The sequence below is a fragment of the Bos taurus genome, chromosome 10 (genome assembly GCF_002263795.3).
Source record: "Bos taurus isolate L1 Dominette 01449 registration number 42190680 breed Hereford chromosome 10, ARS-UCD2.0, whole genome shotgun sequence".
NCBI classification, from domain to species: Eukaryota; Metazoa; Chordata; class Mammalia; order Artiodactyla; family Bovidae; genus Bos; species Bos taurus.
In genome coordinates, this window is record NC_037337.1 from 62,439,349 (window position 1) to 62,460,040 (window position 20,692).

General features: G+C 36.7%; 1 long non-coding RNA gene across 6 annotated transcripts in view; it reads left to right on the plus strand.

Moving 5' to 3' along the window:
- The first annotated feature begins 773 nt into the window (after positions 1–773).
- Positions 774–20,692, plus strand: part of LOC101902090 (uncharacterized) — a 38,443-nt gene continuing 18,524 nt past the window's right edge. The window contains exons 1-4 of one of the 6 annotated variants that reach the window (XR_003036870.2): positions 1,183–1,481; positions 9,613–9,759; positions 10,426–10,590; positions 10,724–10,850. This is a non-coding gene — a long non-coding RNA (uncharacterized lncRNA). Of the gene's footprint in view, positions 1,482–9,612; positions 9,760–10,425; positions 10,591–10,723; positions 10,851–20,692 lie in introns of all 6 variants that reach the window. The other 5 variants (XR_003036871.2, XR_003036869.2, XR_003036872.2 and 2 more) reach the window with 5 other exon arrangements.

Genomic DNA, 20,692 nt, shown 5'->3' on the forward strand with positions numbered 1-20,692 from the left:
GATGGTGTTAGGAGGTGGCACCTTTGGGGAGGTGACAAGATCACGAGAGTAGACCCCTCGTGAATGGGATTAGGGTTCTTACAAAAGAGACTCCAGAAAGTTAACCCGTGCCTCTTCCCTGATGCGAAGATACAAAGAATAAGACGTCTGCAACCCTGAACAGGGCCCTCACCCAACTATGCTGGCACCCTGACCTTGAACTTCCGGCCTTCAAAACTATGAGAAATAAACTTACGTTGTTTATAAGCTGTCCAGTTTGTAATATTTTTTACTAGTACCCTGAATAGACTAGGACATCAAGCCAATTTGAGATCCAGGCCATTCTAACAATTTACTGGGTTTGCATTAAAAAAAAAAGTAGACTCTCTTCAAGTTAATTCCATTACTTAGGCACATCATGCCATATCCCTCAAGGTCAGCATTCTTCATGACAAAATAAAAACACAATTTGGTATGATTTTATTACGTCCGGTGACACACTTGAATGACTGGGAGAAAACCAAACATCTTTCTTTAAAAGCTTCCCATTTCCTAGAATTAATACAAATTTCTTACAGCTGGTGGGTGGGACCCCTTGGTTTTACAGTTGCTATAATTCAAAACATCTAAAGTTAAGTGTATTTGTTAGCAGAGGTAGACTTAACAGCGAGCCAAAGGCAGAAAAATCATGTCAAAAATTATGTTTGACTGAAGGCCCAGATGGAACTTGCTCCGTTGTCACGTGATCTCAATTCACAAGAAAACAAAACTTATAGAAAGAACATGGTGTTTTCACTAGCTGCAATCACTCTGAAAATCTCCCCAAGTCTCCTGGATATCATCGGCCTCTGCTTCAGGCGTGACATGGCTCTGTTAGGCCGAGGTAGTCCCCTGGGACTGCCTACAGCTGAGTGAGTGATATTTCCCCCACCATGGCAGTTTACTAGAAAGGGCTGCTTAGTCACTGTCAGGGTGTGGAGAGTATTTTGGGAGAACGCAAAGGTTTTTTTCTCTTTTCTTTAAGGGTTGAATAGTCTTCTGAAATAGCATTGGCTACTCTGAAAGCTGCACCATTTCATCTGTCAGGGGAAAGTCTTCAAGAATAGGTGACTGCCTGCTGGCTTGAACTGAAAGCTGGACCTGGGCATTTGAAGGCTCCTCACCCTTCCCCCTGTTTTTGGAGTGTGTGCTTGTTTACCTTCCCGGCTCCTTGCTGCCAGAACTTCCCAAGGATACAACCTTGGGTTAATAACGTGGTGATGAGACTATCTGGACTGTGGACGTGACTGAACTCAGGCAAATCTTCCGAATAGATTTGTAAACTCCTGAGGAAGCTTGAGAAATAACATCATCTTAAAAATAATATTTTGATCCCAGACCATACCATGTTTCTGGCTACCCAAATTGACAAGCTTTACCCAAATTACCATACACAGTCACATACTGTTTGCAACTGACTCCATTTTTAGCAATGTCAAAGGGAAGAAGGAATTCTCAGGACGGTGAGTACATTTGATATGCCTAATACTGCTCTCAGAAGGTCAACTCCATGCATGTCCTTCCCACAGGCCAGCATTCCCCAGCACTCTTCATACAGCCCCTTCCCGCATGAACACCCCCTAGGCTCTGCCAAGTTCCCCACCAGCGCCTCAGCCCTCTTCTCCTTCAGGTGTAGAAGGAAATCTAGACGGTCGGCATTTTGACTGGCTTTGGTCTCCGTGATGCCCGCTTCCATCCAAGATAAGGGCCTGCTAATTTGCCAGTCTCAGCAATGGAGCTCGAAAGGGGAAAGAGGGTGACAACTGTGGTTGCCATCTGTGTGTGTGAGTGTCTTTCAGACTTGTGTCAGAGTGTATGTTCCCAGCCACAGGCTTTGTGCAATTACTTTTGCATAAAGCCACAAGATATGGAAATTCTAGGCTTGGGAAAGTTATGGAGCCTGAGCATCAGCTTATACTGGAAACCTTTTATATGCCAACTGGAAGTTTCACTTTTTTCTTTCATTGTTTGCAGTTTTACCATGAAATAATACACACAAAAGAATGTGAATACAAATATGATAATGAACATAACATATGTATATATACATTCTGTGTGTCTATATATGTATATACTACAGAGCAAAAAGAAAAATAAAACCCATGCACATAGCACATAGCTTAAGAAATAAAAGTTTTTTAAAGAGTTCTATATTAATATGTCCCTAGTTGAATTCTTCCTGCTTCTATCTACTGTTTATAATTCTCTTTCATTTTGGGCTTCGTTACATATGTAACTATCCCTAAACAAGCATTGTTATGTTTATGGTTTCAGAATTTGCATGAATAGGATATGTAATGTGGTTGTCTGCTACTGCTACTGCTAAGTCACTTCAGTCGTGTCCGACTCTGTGTGACCCCATAGACGGCAGCCCACCAGGCTCCCCCGTCCCTGGGATTCTCCAGGCAAGAACACTGGAGTGGGTTGCCATTTCCTTCTCCAATGCATGAAAATGAAAAGTGAAAGTGAAGTCGCTCAGTCGTGTCCGACCCTCAGCAACCCCATGGACTGAAGCCTTCCAGGCTCCTCTGTCCATGGGATTTTCCAGGCAAGAGTACTGGAGTGGGGTGCCATTGCCTTCTCCGAATGTGGTTGTCTACAACTTGCTTTTTCCACTCAATCTGATTTTTGAGATTCATCAGTGTTAATCTATGTAGTGTATATTATGAATGTAGTTGAATGCAGTATGAATGAATGAATGAATGAATGTGGTTCAAAACACTGTAGGGGATTTTATGTTATGCCTACCTCCCAGTGTATTACCTATTTTGCTTCACTATGGGCATTGTGCTCTTTCTGGTTCATTTGCTAATGAGAGCAGTGCTTCTGGGAACATTCTCTTGCCTGACTCCTGGTGTACACATGCAAACTTTTCTCTAGGGCACAAAATATGCGCAAAAGAGCAGGACCATGGGGTAGGTTCACCATTAGTTTGCTCCCTAATGCCAAATTGCTTTGGTGTTTTACAAATGTACACCCTCACCAGCCAAATATGAAAGCTAGGGTGTCTTAGCTCCTCAGCAACATTCAGTGTTATCAGACTTTAGAAAATGTACCACTCTGATGTGTATGAAATAGTACATCCTTAGGATTTTAATTTATGCCTCTCTGAATACTAACAAGCCTGAGTACCTTTTCAAATGTTTATCTGCCATTCATACCTCCTATTTTGAATTCATGTCTTTTGGCTATTTTTCTTCTGTTTTTTTTCTTTTTAGTTTTGTTGATATATAATACTTTGTAAAAAACCTATACTCCAGATATTTCAATTTTACATGTGATAAATGCCCTTTTACTTTCTTTATGAAGCCCGTTGATGAACAGGAGTTCTAAATTTTAACTGTCAAAATTTACCAATATTTTATTATAGCTACATCTTTAATCTTGTTTAAGGAGTCATGTCTGACATCAAGATCATAAAGATATTCTATTTTGTCTCCTAAATAGACTATCTTCAAGTTTTGTTTTCACACTATACATGTAACTGGTTTATATACATGGAATAGGAATGAATCCATTTTCTTTCTTCACATGTATAACCAAGTACCTCGCCATGTTACTATTTATTGCATAGTCTATATACTAGCCCCCTATCATGTATCAGGTTTCCATGAATGTGGGTTCTATATTATATTCATGGGTCTGTCTGCTACACATTACAAGATCATATTCTTAACTGTGAAAGCTTTGCAGTAAGTCTTGATTTTTGCAGTCTCCTTGTCTTGTTATTCTTCCTGAAGAGTACAGTAACCATTCTAACCTTTTGTTCTTCTACATAAATTTTAGAATCAACTTGTCAGGTTTCACTTAGAATCGTATAGGAATTTATGTTAGGATTTTATTGAGTTTATAAATCAATTTGGAGAGAATTGATGTATTTACAATATTCAGTGTTTAGATCCTTGAACATTCTTCCTTCATTCTTCAGCCCTTCCTTCCATCCTCCTTCCCTTCCTCCCTCCCTTCTTGCTCCATCCCTCTTTCCCAGCCTTCCTCCCCCTTGCCCATCATTGGCAAAATTCTAATTAATTTGATGTGAATCTTTTAGTCAGTGTTTTTGTAACATATGCTTTTGTGTGCATTTTAATTTCTGTAAATGCTTTTCTATAATATCATTTATTACTCTTCTCAGTCCTGTTTTTCAGATACATTTAAGTGCTTGTATGTCTATCTAGATGGTTCTTGCTAATGGCTGCATAGAATGCCAACATGTGAAGCTGCTTTATTTCATTTATTCATTCCCCCAGTTAACTTCAACTCACCCTGCCGTGCTCACATACACACAAATAATAGTTCCACGAAGAACCTGGTTCAGTTGCATGGAGGTAAATTTCTTTGGGGTTTATTCACTTAGAGAAGGGCTTTGTCATAGGTGATGAATATGGATAGAGCACTACATTTTGACAGCTTTCTCTCAGAATGGTTTCAGTGTGTAGTTTCCACTCCCTGTATTCCTGTTGCATTATCCAACTTTCTAATCTTGTAGGTATAAGAGAATATAACTTTATTTAACATTTATTTTCTTGATTACTAATGACTTTAGAATCTCTTGACATGATTTTTTCCCTTTTTGATTTCCTTTGCTGTCGTTTTCCTGTGATGTGATGAGATGAATATTTTTCCATTAGGACTGCTGGATAAGGCATTCTTATATATTCTAGGTATTAATCCCTTATCTATTTTAGGCAATACCGTCTTTTAAATTTTATACCCATTAACTTTTTCTACAATATTTTTTGCTGAAGAGAAGTTCTTTATTTTTAAAATTTAATCCCTTGGATGGCAAGGATATGAAAGCAGTCAATCTTAAGGGAGATCAACCCCAAATATTCACTGGAAGGACTGATATTGAAGCTGAAGCTCCAATACTTTGGCCACCTTATGTGAAGAGCAGACTCATTGGAAAAGACCCTGATGCTGGGAAAGATTGAGGGCAGAAGGAAAAGAGGGTGTCAGAGGATGAGTTGTCTGGATATAATAAATATGAACCTAGGCAAACTCCAGGAGATGGTGAGGGATAGCGAGGCCTGGTGTGCTGCAGTCCATGGGGTTGCAAGGAGTTGGACAAGACTGGGCGACTGAACAAAAACAACAATAGAAATATAATTGACATAAAACATTCTATTAGCTTAAGATATACAACAAAATGATTTAACATACGTATATATTGTGAAATAATGACAAGTTTAGTTAACATTCATCACCTCATATAATTACAATTTTTATTCTTATAATGAGAACTTTTAAGATCTACTCTCCTGTAGTTGTTCAGTTGCCAAGTCCTATCTGACTGTGAACCCATGGACTTCGGCACGTCAGGCTCTTCTATCCTCCATTATCTCTGGAATTGCTCAAATTCATGTCCGTTGAGTCATGGATGCTATTTAACCATCTCATCCTCTGACCCCCATTCCTCTCCTTTTGCTTTCAATCTTTCCCAGCATCATAGTCTTTTACAACAAGTCAGCATGTCACATCAGGTGGCCAAAGTATCGGAGCTTCAGCTTCAGCATCAGTCCTTCCAATGAATATTCAGGCTGATTTCCTTTAGGATGGACTGGTTGGATCTCCTTGCAACCCAAGGGACTCTCAAGAGTCTTCTCCAGCACCACAATTCAAAAACATCAATTCTCTGATGCTCAGCCTTTCTTAAGTTCCAACTCTCATATCTGTACACATGACTACTGGAAAAACCATAGCTTTGACTTTATGGACCTTTGTTGGCAAAATGATGTCTCTGCTTTTTAATACACTGTCTGGGCTTGGCATAGCTTTCCATCCAAGAAACAAGCATCTTTTAATTTCATGGCTGTAGTCACCAGCCACAGTGATTTTGGAGCCCAAGAAAATAGAATCTACTTTCCTAGCAACTTCCAAATATGCACTACAGTATTGTCAACTGTAATCATGCTGTACATGTTACCCCAGAGCCTATTAATTTTATAACTGTAAGTTTGTACCCTTTGACCAACTTCACCCTTTTCCCCTCATCTCTGGCAACCACCAATCTATTCTCTGTTTCTATGAGTTCAGGTTTCTCAAATTCCACATTATAAGTGAGATCACACAGTATTTTTCTTTCTTTTTGACTTATTTCACTTAACATAATGTCCTCAAGATCCATCTATGTTGTTGCAAATGGCAAGATTTTTTTTTAATACCTGAATAGTATTACCTTAAAGAACAGTATATTTTCTTTACCCATTTATCTATCAATGGATAGTTAACTTGTTTACATGTTTTGGCTATTGCGAATAATGCTACATTGAACACAGGGGTAGAGATATCTCTTTGAGATAATGCTTTTGCTTGTTTCAAATATATGTATTCAGAAGCAGAATTGCTGGATCATATGACAGTTCTATTTTTTATTTTTTGAGGATCTCCATATTGTTTTCCATTGTGGCTGCACCAAGTCACATTTCTGCCAACGGTGTACTAGTTTCCCTTTTCTCCACATTCTCACCAACACTTGTTATTTGCTGTGTTTTTGATGATAACTGTCCTAAGGTGTGAAATGATATCTTTTGTTTTAACCTCCATTTACCTGATTAGTGAGTTAACACCTTTTTATGTACCTGTTGGCCATTTGTATTCCTTTTTGGAAAAATGTCTATTTAGTTCCTCTGCCTAGTTCTAATTGATCTTTTTTTTTTTTTATTGTGTGAATTCTTTGTATATTTTAGATGTGAACCCTGTTAAAAATTAAAAAGAAAAAATTGGAGACCAACCTTGAAAATTTCCTGAGTAGACAAAACCAGTTTAATCATATTGGCAAAGCTTAATTTAGCTCACTTTGCAAGACTAAGTTGATCTGGATCATTTCTTGCTTATGCTTCTGGAGATCAGAAGCAATACTTACACTGTTTACCAAGGCTGATATGAGGTAATCACTAACCAATTTCCTATCACTGAAGAAAATTCTAATGAAATGACCAGTCACTGTAAAGAATAAAGATCTCTGCTTTCTCACTATATAACTGTTCTGTAACAATATCCCTTGCACCTCAGTGATCCTGGTTTGCAGACTGTTTTGGTGTGTGCACAATAAACTTTTACTAATTATTACTTCAGTGATTAATTGGTTTGACTTCTTTCATTTCTGAACTTCTGACATCTCACCAGATACAGAACTTGGAAATATTTGTTCCTATTACATAGACTGTCTTTTAATTTTGCGGCTGGTTTCCTTTGCTGTACAGAAGTTTCTAGGTCGAGGTAGTCACACTTGTTTATCTTTGCTTTTGTTGCCTTTGTATTTGATATCAAGTCCAAACAAGCCTCACAGGAGCTTAACTTCCTGTGTTTTCTTTCAGGAGTTTTATGGTTTCAGGTCTTAAGCTCAGGTTTTTAATTCATTTTGAGTTGATTTTTGTGTATGATGTAAGATAGTGGTTAAGTTTCATTCTTATACATGTAGAATGATTTTCCCAACAACGCTTATTAAATAGACTATCCTTTCTCCATTGTATATTCTTGGCTCCTTTGTTCAGAAACTAACTGACCATATAGATATGTGGGTTTATTCTATTACATTGGTCCAAGTGTCTATTTTATAAGACTATCGTACTATTTTGATTATTTTACTTTTGTAATATAGCTTGAAATCAGGAAGTGTGACCTCTGGTTCATTGTTCTCAGGATTTCTGTATCTATTTGAGATCATCTGTGGTGTGTTCCATAAGTATTTTAGGATTATTTGTTCTTTTGCTGTGAAAAATGACATTGAAAATTCGGTAGGGATTTTACTGAATCTGTAGATCACATTGGAGAGTATGGACATTTAATTCTTCTAACCCATGAACATGAAATATCTTTCCATTTATTTGTGTCTTCTGCAGTTACTTTCAGAAGTTCTTCATTTTGATGCAATCAGTTTCCCACCCCCCCCCCCCCGCTTATGATTTAACTTTCTGAAATATTCCCCAAGAGTCCTTTTCCTGCTTCTAAGTGTGGTAGACAGAATATGGCCCCCAAAGACATCTGAATCCTAATCCTTGGAATGTATGAATACATAACCTTACGTGGAAAAAGAAACTCTACAGGTATGATTAAGTTAAAGATCTTGAGATGGGAAGATTTCCTTCATTATCTGGGTGGGCCCAGTGTAATCACGAGGGTCCTTATAAGGAAACAGGGAAACAAGAGAGTGAGAATTAAAGAAATAGGTATAATGGCAGAAGCAGAGGTCAGAAGAGATAGATGTATTTAAAACTTTTTATTTTATATTGGTGTATAGTTGATTAAAAATAATGTGCTAGTTTCAGGTATACAGCAAAGTTATAAACAAACATATATCTATTACTTTTCCAATTCTTTTCCCATTTAAGTTATTATGTAATTTTTTTTTTACCAAAATAGTATCAGATTTATTGGGCAACAAAATGCAAAAAGTTGTGAGTTCTCTGTGCTATACAGTAGTCCTTGGTTATCCATTTAAAATATATCAGTGTGTACATGTCAATCCCAAACTCCCTAACTATCCCCACTAACCTTTCCCCCATAGTAACCATAAGTTTGTTCTCTAAGTTTGTGAGTTTGGAATTCTCTTTTGTAAATAAGTTCATCTGTATCATTTTTTTTAATATTCCTCACATAAATGATACATGATTCTTGTCTTTCTCTGACTTACTTCACTTAATATGATAGTCTCTAGGTCCATCCATATTGCTGCAAATGGCATTATTTCATTCTTTTTAATGGCTGAATATATGAGTTGGACACGACTGAGCGACTTCACTTTCAATTTTCACTTTGATCCATTGGAGAAGGAAACGGCAACCCACTCCAGTGTTCTTGCCTGGAGAATCCCAGGGACTGGGGAGCCTGGTAGGCTGCCCTCTATGGGGTTGCACAGAGTTGGACATGACTGAAGCGACTTGGCAGTAGCAGCAGCATATTCCATTTTATACATGTGCCACACCTTCTCTGCCTGTTCATCTGCTGATGGACATATAGGTTGTTCCCATGTCTTGGCTATTGTAAATAATGCTGCAGTGAACACTGGTGTACATGTATCCTTTCAAACCATGGTTGTTGTTTTTTTTTTTTTTTCTGGATATATGCCCAGGAGTGGGTTTGCTGGATCATATGGTAACTGAGTTTTTAGTTTTATAAGAAGCTTCCATACTATTCTCCATAGTGATTTTGGCAATTTTCATTACCTCCAACAGTGTAAGAGGGTTCCCTTTTCTCCACACCCTCTCCAGAATTTGTTTGTAGACGTTTTGATGATGGCCAATTATGACTGCTATCTTATTGTAGTTTTGATCTGCATTTCTTTAATAATTAGCACTGTTGAGCATCTTTTCATGTGCCTTTTGGCCATCTGTATATCTTCTTTGGAGAAACATCTGTTTAGGTTTTCTGCCCTTTTTTTTTTTTTGACTGGGTTGTTTATTTTTTTGATATTGAACTGTATGAGCTGTTTATAAATTTTGGAGATTAATTCCTTGTCAGTTGCATGGTTTGCAACTATTTTTTTCCCATTCTGTGGGTTGTCTTTTCATTTTGTTTATGGCTTCTTTTGCTGTGCAAAAGCTTTTGAGTTTAATTAGGTCCCATTTATTTTTGTTTTTATTTCTATTACTCTAGGAGATGAATCAAAAAAGATATTGCTGTGATTTATGTCAAAGAGTGTTCTTGTCCTTCCTGATTTGAAGATGCTATGATGCTGGCTTTGATGACTGAAGAAGAGACCACAAGCCAAGGAATGCAGATGGCCTGTAGAAGCAGAGAAAGGTAAGAAAAGGGGTTCTTTTCTAGAGGACCCAGAAGAAACACAACTTATAGACACCTTATCTTTAAAACTTCTGACAATAAATTTCTGTTGTTTAAGCCACTAAGTTTATGGTAATTTTTTAACACCAATAGAAAACCAATATTCTAAGTTACAAAGTTATTTTCCTGTGTCTCTTTTTAAGAATTTTAAAATGTAATTCTTACAGTTAGATTTTTAATTCATCCATATAGTTCACTTTTGTAAACAGTGTTGTAGAGATGTCTACATTTTTTTTCCTAAAGTAAGTTAATTTTCCCAACACCATCTACTAAGTTATACATTCTCTCCCCATTTATTTATGGTTTCACTTTGTCATATATGTAAAGTTCTCTTATATACTGAGCTCTCTATTCTGTGTAGTTGGTCCACTTTTCTTTCTATTTATTTAGATCTTCCTTAACATTGTTTAATGAAGTTTTCTAATTTTCTCTATGAATACTTACCCACACTTTCTAAGATTTATTCTTAGGTATTTTATGGTTTTTTAATTGCTACTATAAATTTTATATTTCAAAAGATTTATTGTCTATTTGTTTCTGGTAGAAAAAAAATGTGACTGATTTTTATATATTAATCCCATTTCGGCCATTTTGCTAATCACAGTTATCAACAATATTTTTCTGCAGATCCATTTGATTTCCTATGTAGAAAATCAATCATTTAGATGTTTTGATATCTTCTTGCTATAGACTGAATTGTTGCCTCAAGTTATTGCCTCCCTCACCTCCAAATTCTTATGTTGAAGTCCTAACTCTCAATGTGATGGCATTTGAAGAAGGGGCCTTTGGGAGGTAAGTAATTTACATTAGGTTATGAGTATGGGGTCCTCATGATGGGTTTAGTAACCTTATAAGAAGACATCAGGAGCTTACTTTCACGCTTGCTTGCTCTCTCTCTCTCCTTCTCCCTTTGCTGCCATACGAGGACACAGCAAGAAGCTAGCTGTTTGCAAGCCAGGAAGCAAGATCATAACAGGAACCAAATTGGCCAGAACCTTGGTCTGTTGTTTAAACCCCCAGTTTATCATATGTTGTTATAGCAACCCAAGCAGGTAGGCACACTTCCTTTCCATATATTTGTATCTTCTTTTATCTTGCCTTACTGCTCCAGCTAGATCTCTAATACATTGTTGAATCAAAGTAATAATAGTAGTATCCTCACTATATTCCTAAGATTAAATGGAATGATTCTAATTTTTGACCAGTATCACAATGCTTATTGTAGATTTGTGGCAGACACACTTTATCAAGTTAAAGAAAATTTCTTCAATTTTTTTTTTTGCTAAGGTTGTTGAATTTCATCAATTGCCTTATTTGCATCTATTAAGATGACTATATGATTTTTCTTCTTTAAATATTAATTTTGAAAAATGTATCAGTAGATTTATAATGTTGCAACCTTTTATTTCTTAGATAAATATTTATTTCATACTTATTTCTCTATGTATTGTTTTTTGTTTGTTTTGATGGACTTCATTTTATAAATTTTGGTTTAGGTAGGTCACTGAATCTATGTTTATGAGTCAGATTAAACTGCAATTTTAGTTTCTCATATTCTTGTAGTTCTGACATCTAAGCTTTACTCATCTTGCAAAGTGAGTTTGAGGAGCTTTACTTCTTTCTCTGTTCTCTAGATTGAATAAGATGGAGGTTATCTGCTTCCTAAAGCTTTGGTATAACTCACTTGTAAAATTATCTAGACCTGTTATTAGAAGGTTTGATACTACTAATTCAATTTCTTTAAGGATTAGAGGAATATGGTGGTTTACATGATAAAAAATCTACCTGCAAAGCAGGAGACCCAGTTTGATCCATGGGTTAGGAAGATCCCCTGGAGAAAGGAATGGCTACCCACCCAGTATTCTTGCCTGGAGAATTCCATGGACAGAGGAGCCTGGTGGGCTACAGTCCATGGGGTTGCAAAGAGTTGGATATGACAGAATGACTAACACTTTAATTTTCTTTCTTTGTAGAAATATTTTAACTTTCTGTTTCTTCCTAAGCTTGGTAAGTTATAATTCTCTTCTAGAAATGTATCTCTTTTGTCTAACTTTTTGAACTTATTGGCATTAACAATATTGTCTTATTAAATTTTAACCTATGCTGTATCTGCAATTATATCCCCCTTTCATCTCTAGCATTTCTTGTGTGTTCTTGCTCTACTTTTCTTGATCAATTTCCCCATAGGTTTGGTTATTTTATTCATCTTTTTCCAAGAACAGTCTTTCAGATTTGTTGATTCTCTGTACTAGCTCTTTGTTTTCCATTTCATTTATCATCCTTCATATGTTACTAGATATTTTATGATGATTTTAAAAATGCCCAACATTTTTTGAGATATTGTCATTGGCCAGGTAGCACATCAAAATGCTCACATACATATTTTAAATATTATCATATTTTGTCCTCAGAATAGCTTTACGAGGAAGATAATATCATTTCTATTTTATAAGTTAGGCTGCTAAGTCGCTTCAGTGGTGTCCGACTCTGTGCAACCCCACAGGCAGCAGCCCATTAGGCTCCCCCATCCCTGGGATTCTCCAGGCAATAACACTAGAGTGGGTTGCCATTAGGAAACCCTGTTAAAGTTTTAAATTCACTAAGCCACAAAACTGGGATTTAAATTCAAGCCACTGTACTATACTTTTCCTCTACATTCTTTGAAATAGAATTCAAGAATAAAGATAGTATTTAACTCTAGGGAATAAGCAATGTTGGGATTTTGGTGTGGTATGAAGAAATAGCATGTTTTTGTTGAGTTTAGAGTTGAATGTCAGTTCATAGCCACTACCTTCAGTAGTACTTCCATGCTAAAGTATGTAAAGTATTTTAAAGTCAAGTATTTCATTCATGGTGGAATGAAAGGGCCTAATTACCATCTGTGTCCTAGCCAGGTTTTTCACTTTGAGACATATTTGAGCCAAAAAATAATTGTTGGACATATAATAGAGTGCTTCTTGCAAATTATCAAATTGTCTTGTAATGAATGATAATATTTTTTCAAATGTCATTTTCAAATCACTTCCTTGAATGAGTTTTCAAAGCATGCTCCAGTACTGTATCTAATTTCCACACTTTTTACTTCAGCAGCTGTAAGTAGAGAAGACCATTATTATTCCCATCCTACAGATACAAGTATGAGAAGTTAAATAACTTGTTCAAGGTTACATACCTAGTAAGAGGCAGAATGATTCTCAAATGCAGACTTTTGGATTCCCAGCTTGTTCATTGCTTTTTTATTCAAACATTCCTCATATATTTATTTCAGAACCACTATATTTAAGGTACAGTTTGGGAGCACTGCAGTGTAATAGAAAGTTGTATATGTCATATATATAAGACATTCATAAAAAATAATTGTGATAAAATGTTATAAGAGAGATCTAAGTAAAGGGTTATGAGAAATTCAGAGGAGGGAGAAAATTTTTTTCTGAGTGGAAGGAAGAGGAGGATTCTGATATTTTTCTACTAACCTTCAAATCAATCTTAAGAATGAATCATCAAAAATCCAGAGGAATTTTTTTCAAAGTTTGCAATGTAATTACATTACATGGGATTCCCAGGTGGCTCAGTGGTAAAGAATCCACCTGCCAATGCAAGAGATGCAGGTTCAATCCCTGGGTGGGGAAGAGTCCCTGAGGAGGAAATGGCATCCCATTCCAGTTGTCTTGCCTGGAGAATCCCATGAACAGAGGAGCCTGGAGGGCCATAGTCCACGGGGTCATAAACAGTTGGACACGACTGAGTGACTGAACATGCATGCACATTACATTACATTACATAGAATAAACAGACCAGACACTTAGAAAATTCTGGACAGAAAGAGCAAAGTGAATAGCTCAGTATACCATAATGTTTCCCTCAGCTGGATTTAAGGAACTTTCCAGATTTCTATAAGTCCATGGTAAGACCACTATTCTCATAATCAGATGCTCCACTTCTCCCCTATTATAACCAAGAAAAAGGCTGTAAATGGAATCAAGGACCTGCCTTCTCCAAGGCGATCATCAGGACTAATGCCAGTACGCCTCACTTATCTCTATCTCTTCCAGACGTCCAGGAACCCAGGTCAGCAAAGAACACGCAGGAACATCTCCACATATACAGATCTACGTCCCCTAATCATCTAAATCCTTTCACTCAGCTTTCTATCACTTATGTTCTTTCTTTGGCATCGTCTTCCACAACCGTGGTCTCTCCCAGGAACATTCATCTCTTTATCTTATGATCTATCTAAAAAAGTCAAAGAAAGTAGTTGAGGCCCTTTCAAGTGGTACCTGCTTTTTCTCACCCAGTCCCCACACTGTGGACCCAAGATAACTGATGCCCTCCTTATTTGCCATTGTTTTCTCAGATATTTTTTCTCTTCTATCTTCTTCCAGAACCCCAAAGTAGACAAAGCAACTTTCCACTCTTCCTCCCTGAAATCATTCTCTAATCTTTCAGTTTTACAACTCATTGAAGCTTTTAGCACTTGGCCCAGTGTTTCTGGCATCATCTTCAGCAGTTATGTAGATGGTCCATCCCGCAAACTGTCCTCTCAGAATCTTGACCTCTTTACTTGGAATGATGTCTTCAGCCCATCCCCCTTGGCTACTGACTCTCAGAGCTAAACTCTGAACCCTATCATTTCCTTTTACATATATCTCAATTTCAAGCACTTTATTCTGTAACAGTTACACCTAACTTATCAACATATTTATCCCAGTACTCATAAATCAACATTTCTTTGACCCCGTTAGGAACTTCAGTTCATTGCCCTTGCCTGTTTCTTTTTATTGTACCTCTCATCCTTTCTGTTCTCTTTAACTAAACCAAGTTCCATGCTTCATCACCCCCTTGCATACAACCGAAACACCCTTTCTTTCTCTCTCTCTCTCTGTCTCTAAGAGTCACCTAGCAAAAGCACAGCCTTGGTTAAATAAAGCTCTCTGCCTCGTCTTTTCCTGCGTTTGAGCAGTGTGGCCAGGGGAGAAAAAAATCTATTACTACACTGCATGAACTCTCTCTAAATTTATAACCACAAAACTGAAGTGGACCCTCAGCACTGCTCAGCCAGTCTTCATCTCTCTAGTCAATTTCCTTTCCCACTCTTGGAGGAGATTATTTCACACCATCTGTCTCTTTGAAACTGTTCTCCTCTTTTCACTCATAACTGATGATCTCGCTTCCTATTTCACAGAGAAATAAGAACAATCAGAAGAGAGAAATGCATTTTCCAACACCAGATTTGTCAATTGCACTTTATCTGTACCCTTACCTTCTGTCTCCTCTCCTAGTAAATGGGATAAATTTCCCTAGTTCCTATCAAATGCTTGTGTACCAGATCTCATCTACTGTAACCTACTCAAGAACTCTGGTCTTCTCCCCTGAAACTTCAGTTTTTCCTGTTTCAATCAGTAAGCAGACATGGTGAGATATCTTTTGTTAGGAAAGAACTCATTCATCCTCCAGGGAATGGGGAAATGATCTGATTGGTGAATAGAGAAGCTCAACTCAGCTTCTTCTCTCTTTCTCCTTGGGCTTCTACCTGCCTAAAGAAAATCCACCTATTATTCATTTCCTTAAAATTATGTATTACAAGAGCAGACCCCAGTGGGGAAACTCCACAATTGTTCAGGGCTGCCAGGTACTGGGCAGGTAAGTCTACTTAATTCTCTGTAAAATATTGGCTCTGTAAAAAATCAGTCCATATGGCTGATGGACTTAATCCATCTACCTTAACAGTTTTCTCAGTAAGTAATATTCTGGTCTTCGACTGCCTGTTTCCTATGTGTCATAGATTCAGAATTTGGGCAGATATGAAAGGGATGTTTTCTATTGGTTCTCTCAAACCCCAGCATCTCCCATCTTAAAAAATATGGGTAAGTTTTTGTCTTTACCCATCTCTTACCTCCTTGTTAGAAATGTCCTCCATTAAAGCCAAACAGCCCAAGAAATCTGCTGTAACTCACTGTCAACTCGTCCTTACCACCACTTACGTCTTCAGACTTTCCTCTCCAGCATGCCATGGAAACTGTTATGTTAAGACCACTAGCAACTTACATTTTTCCAAATCCAATGGTCGGTTCTCAGCAGTGAATTGATTATTCTACCTCATTTGCCACAGCTGATTATTCTTTCTTTAAATGCTTTTTCCCTGACTCTTGGCTTCACGAATACCAGACTTTGTTCTTGGAAATCATAGTAGTCTTAATTTTAATTTGAAACAATTCTAAATATTTATTATTTGGAGGGTATATAAAAACTATATATATATTCAAAAACATGATCAGATAAGTAGTTACTGACTTGGAAAAGCGTGTTATTACAAGAAAGGTGGAAAACCAAGGTTATAAAATAGTAGGTATGTTTTTATCACATTTTTATTGTCTATAGAATAATACATATTAAATAGCACAGACATATAAATCAATCTATTGGGCTTCCCGAGTGGTTCAGATGGTAAAGAATCTGCCCGCAATGCTGAAGACTCAGGTTCGACTCTTAGGTCGGGAACATCCCCTGGAGAATGAAATGACAACCCACTCCAGTATTCTTGCCTGAAGAATCCCATGGACAGAGGAGCCTGGTGAACAGAGGAGCAGTTTGTGGGGTCGCAAAGAGTCAGATACGAATGAATGATTAACACATAGAGAAGTAGGGATCTCAAAACATGGTATTGTTTTCTTCCTTCTTTCCTACTGGACTCAGGTTGGGGGAAGGAGAAGAAGTAGGAGTTCTGGGAGAGATTTTCTAAGTTCAGAAATAAAAACACAGATCAGAAAGAAAAAGACTGATCAGGTTGATAAAAAATAATTTCTTTATGTTCATATAGATAAATTTTTCATATAAATGTATATGAAGCTGGAAACACTTTCAGTAAATATGACATGATTATATAAATACATCATTCAAACTAGAAGAAAATCTCTGAGCCACAACTAAGTAACACATGTCATAGCCAATTTTTTTAAGGAGAAATATAACTGGCAAAAATCATAAAACATTATTTAAGCTTTATAGAAATCAAATGCCAGTTAGAATTGAAATGAAGTAATCTCTCCATTAAAACACATTAGTAGAATATAGGTAAAATTCCATATATATATGTGTGTGTGTGTATATATATATATATATATATATACCTGTATAAATACAGGCATGTATATATACATGTGTGACCTCTTTCTCTCTCGCTGCTCTGCTAGGTTATAAAAGTTCCATGAGGGATAAAACTATTTTGTGTAATTGACTGCATTTATCCCAAGCACTCAGCTCAATGATTTTAACTATGAATTTAATATCTGTTGGCTGTATAAATGCCAATGAAATCGTGGTGAAAAAGGTGTACCTTTTCTATAATTGTGTCTTTCTAGTTTACAAAGCCATTTAAGAATTATTAGTATTTTATATCTTTTTAAGTTTTCCAGTTTCTGAAGTGGAAATCAGGTATGTAGATTGATGCAGTCTTTAAAAAAAATTAATTATTCTGGTAATTTTCTGGTGGAGTCTTTAGGGTTTTCTATGTAGAGGATCATGTCATCTGCAAATAGTGAGAATTTTACTTCTTCTTTTCCAATTTGGATTCCTTTTATTTCTTTTTCTGCTCTAATTGCTGTGGCCAAAACTTCCAAAACTATGTTGAATAGTAATGGTGAAAGTGGGTACCCTTGTCTTGTTCCTGACTTTAGAGGAAATGCTTTCAATTTTTCACCATTGAGGATAATGTTTGCTGTGGGTTTGTCATATATAGCTTTTATTATGTTGAGGTATGTTCCTTCTATTCCTGCTTTCTGGAGAGTTCTTATCATAAATGGATGTTGAATTTTGTCAAAGGCTTTCTCTGCATCTATTGAGATAATCATATGGTTTTTATTTTTCAATTTGTTAATGTGGTGTATTACATTGATTGATTTGTGGATATTGAAGAATCCTTGCATCCCTGGGATAAAGCCCACTTGGTCATGGTGTATGATCTTTTTAATGTGTTGTTTGATTCTGATTGCTAGAATTTTGTTAAGAATTTTTGCATCTATGTTCATCAGTGATATTGGCCTGTAGTTTTCTTTTTTTGTGGGATCTTTGTCAGGTTTTGGTATTAGGGTGATGGTGGCCTCATAGAATGAGTTTGGAAGTTTACCTTCCTCTGCAATTTTCTCGAAGTGTTTGAGCAGGATAGGTGTTAGCTCTTCTCTAAATTTTTGGTAGAATTCAGCTGTGAAGCCGTCTGGACCTGGGCTTTTGTTTGCTGGAAGATTTTTGATTACAGTTTCAATTTCCGTGCTTGTGATGGGTCTGTTAAGATTTTCTATTTCTTCCTGGTCCAGTTTTGGAAAGTTGTACTTTTCTAAGAATTTGTCCATTTCTTCCACGTTGTCCATTTTATTGGCATATAATTGTTGATAGTAGTCTCTTATGATCCTTTGTATTTCTGTGTTGTCTGTTGTGATCTCTCCATTTTCATTTCTAATTTTATTGATTTGATTTTTCTCCCGTTGTTTCTTGATGAGTCTGGCTAATGGTTTGCCAATTTTATTTATCCTTTCAAAGAACCAGCTTTTGGCTTTGTTGATTTTGCTATGGTCTCTTTTGTTTCTTTTGCATTTATTTCTGCCCTAATTTTTAAGATTTCTTTCCCTCTACTAACCCTGGGGTTCTTCATTTCTTCCTTTTCTAGCTGCTTTAGTTGTAGGGTTAGGTTATTTATTTGACTTTTTTCTTGTTTCTTGAGGTATGCCTGTATTGCTATGAACTTTCTCCTTAGGACTGCTTTTAAAGTGTCCCACAGGTTTTGGGTTGTTGTGTTTTCATTTTCATTAGTTTCTATGCAAATTTTGATTTCTTTTTTGATTTCTTCTGTGATTTGTTGGTTATTCAGCAGCATGTTGTTCAGCCTCCACATGTTGGAATTTTTAATAGTTTTTCTCCTGTAATTGAGATCTAATCTTACTGCATTGTGGTCAGAAAAGATGCTTGGAATGATTTCTATTTTTTTGAATTTACCAAGGCTAGATTTATGGCCCAGGATGTGATCTATCCTGGAGAAGGTTCCATGTGTGCTTGAGAAAAAGATGAAATTCATTGTTTTGGGACTAGAACTAATCAATGATTATAGTAAAGTTGCAGGATATAAAATCAACACACAGAAATCCCTTGCATTCCTATACACTAATAATGAGAAAACAGAAAGAGAAATTAAGGAAACAATTCCATTCACCATTGCAACGGAAAGAATAAAATACTTAGGAATATATCTACCTAAAGAAACTAAAGACCTATATATAGAAAACTATAAAACACTGGTGAAAGAAATCAAAGAGGACACTAATAGATGGAGAAATATACCATGTTCATGGATCGGAAGAATCAATATAGTGAAAATGAGTATACTACCCAAAGCAATTTATAGATTCAATGCAATCCCTATCAAGCTACCAACGGTATTCTTCACAGAGCTAGAACAAATAACTTCACAATTTGTATGGAAATACAAAAAACCTCGAATAGCCAAAGCTATCTTGAGAAAGAAGAATGGAACTGGAGGAATCAACCTACCTGACTTCAGGCTCTACTACAAAGCCACAGTTATCAAGACAGTATGGTACTGGCACAAAGACAGAAATATTGATCAATGGAACAAAATAGAAAGCCCAGAGATTAATCCACACACATATGGACACCTTATCTTTGACAAAGGAGGCAAGAATATACAATGGATTAAAGACAATCTCTTTAACAAGTGGTGCTGGGAAAACTGGTCAACCACCTGTAAAAGAATGAAACTAGAACACTTTCTAACACCATACTCAAAAATAAACTCAAAATGGATTAAAGATCTCAACGTAAGACCAGAAACTATAAAACTCCTAGAGGAGAACATAGGCAAAACACTCTCCGACATACATCACAGCAGGATCCTCTATGACCCACCTCCCAGAATATTGGAAATAAAAGCCAAAATAAACAAATGGGACCTAATTAAACTTAAAAGCTTCTGCACAACAAAGGAAACTATTAGCAAGGTGAAAAGGCAGCCTTCAGAATGGGAGAAAATAATAGCAAATGATGTAATTGACAAACAACTAATCTCAAAAATATACAAGCAACTCCTACAGCTCAACTCCAGAAAAATAAATGACCCAATCAAAAAATGGGCCAAAGAACTAAATAGACATTTCTCCAAAGAAGACATACAGATGGCTAACAAACACATGAAAAGATGCTCAACATCACTCATTATCAGAGAAATGCAAATCAAAACCACTATGAGGTACCATTTCACGCCAGTCAGAATGGCTGTGATCCAAAAGTCTACAAGCAATAAATGCTGGAGAGGGTGTGGAGAAAAGGGAACCCTCTTACACTGTTGGTGGGAATGCAAACTAGACAGCCACTATGGAGAACAGTGTGGAGATTCCTTAAAAAACTGGAAATAGAACTGCCTTATGATCCAGCAATCCCACTGCTGGGCATACACACTGAGGAAACCAGAAGGGAAAGAGACACGTGTATCCCAATGTTCATTGCAGCACTGTTTATAATAGCCAGGACATGGAAGCAACCTAGATGCCCATCAGCAGATGAATAGATAAGAAAGCAGTGGTACATATACACAATGGAGTATTACTCAGCCATTAAAAAGAATACATTTGAATCAGTTCTAATGAGATGGATGAAACTGGAACCTATTATACAGAGTGAAGTAAGCCAGAAAGAAAAACACCAATACAGTATACTAACGCATATATATGGAATTTAGAAAGATGGTAACAATAACCCTGTGTACGAGACAGCAAAAGAGACACTGATGTATAGAACAGTCTTATGGACTCTGTGGGAGAGGGAGAGGGTGGGAAGATTTGGGAGAATGGCATTGAAACATGTATAATATCATGTATGAAATGAGTCACCA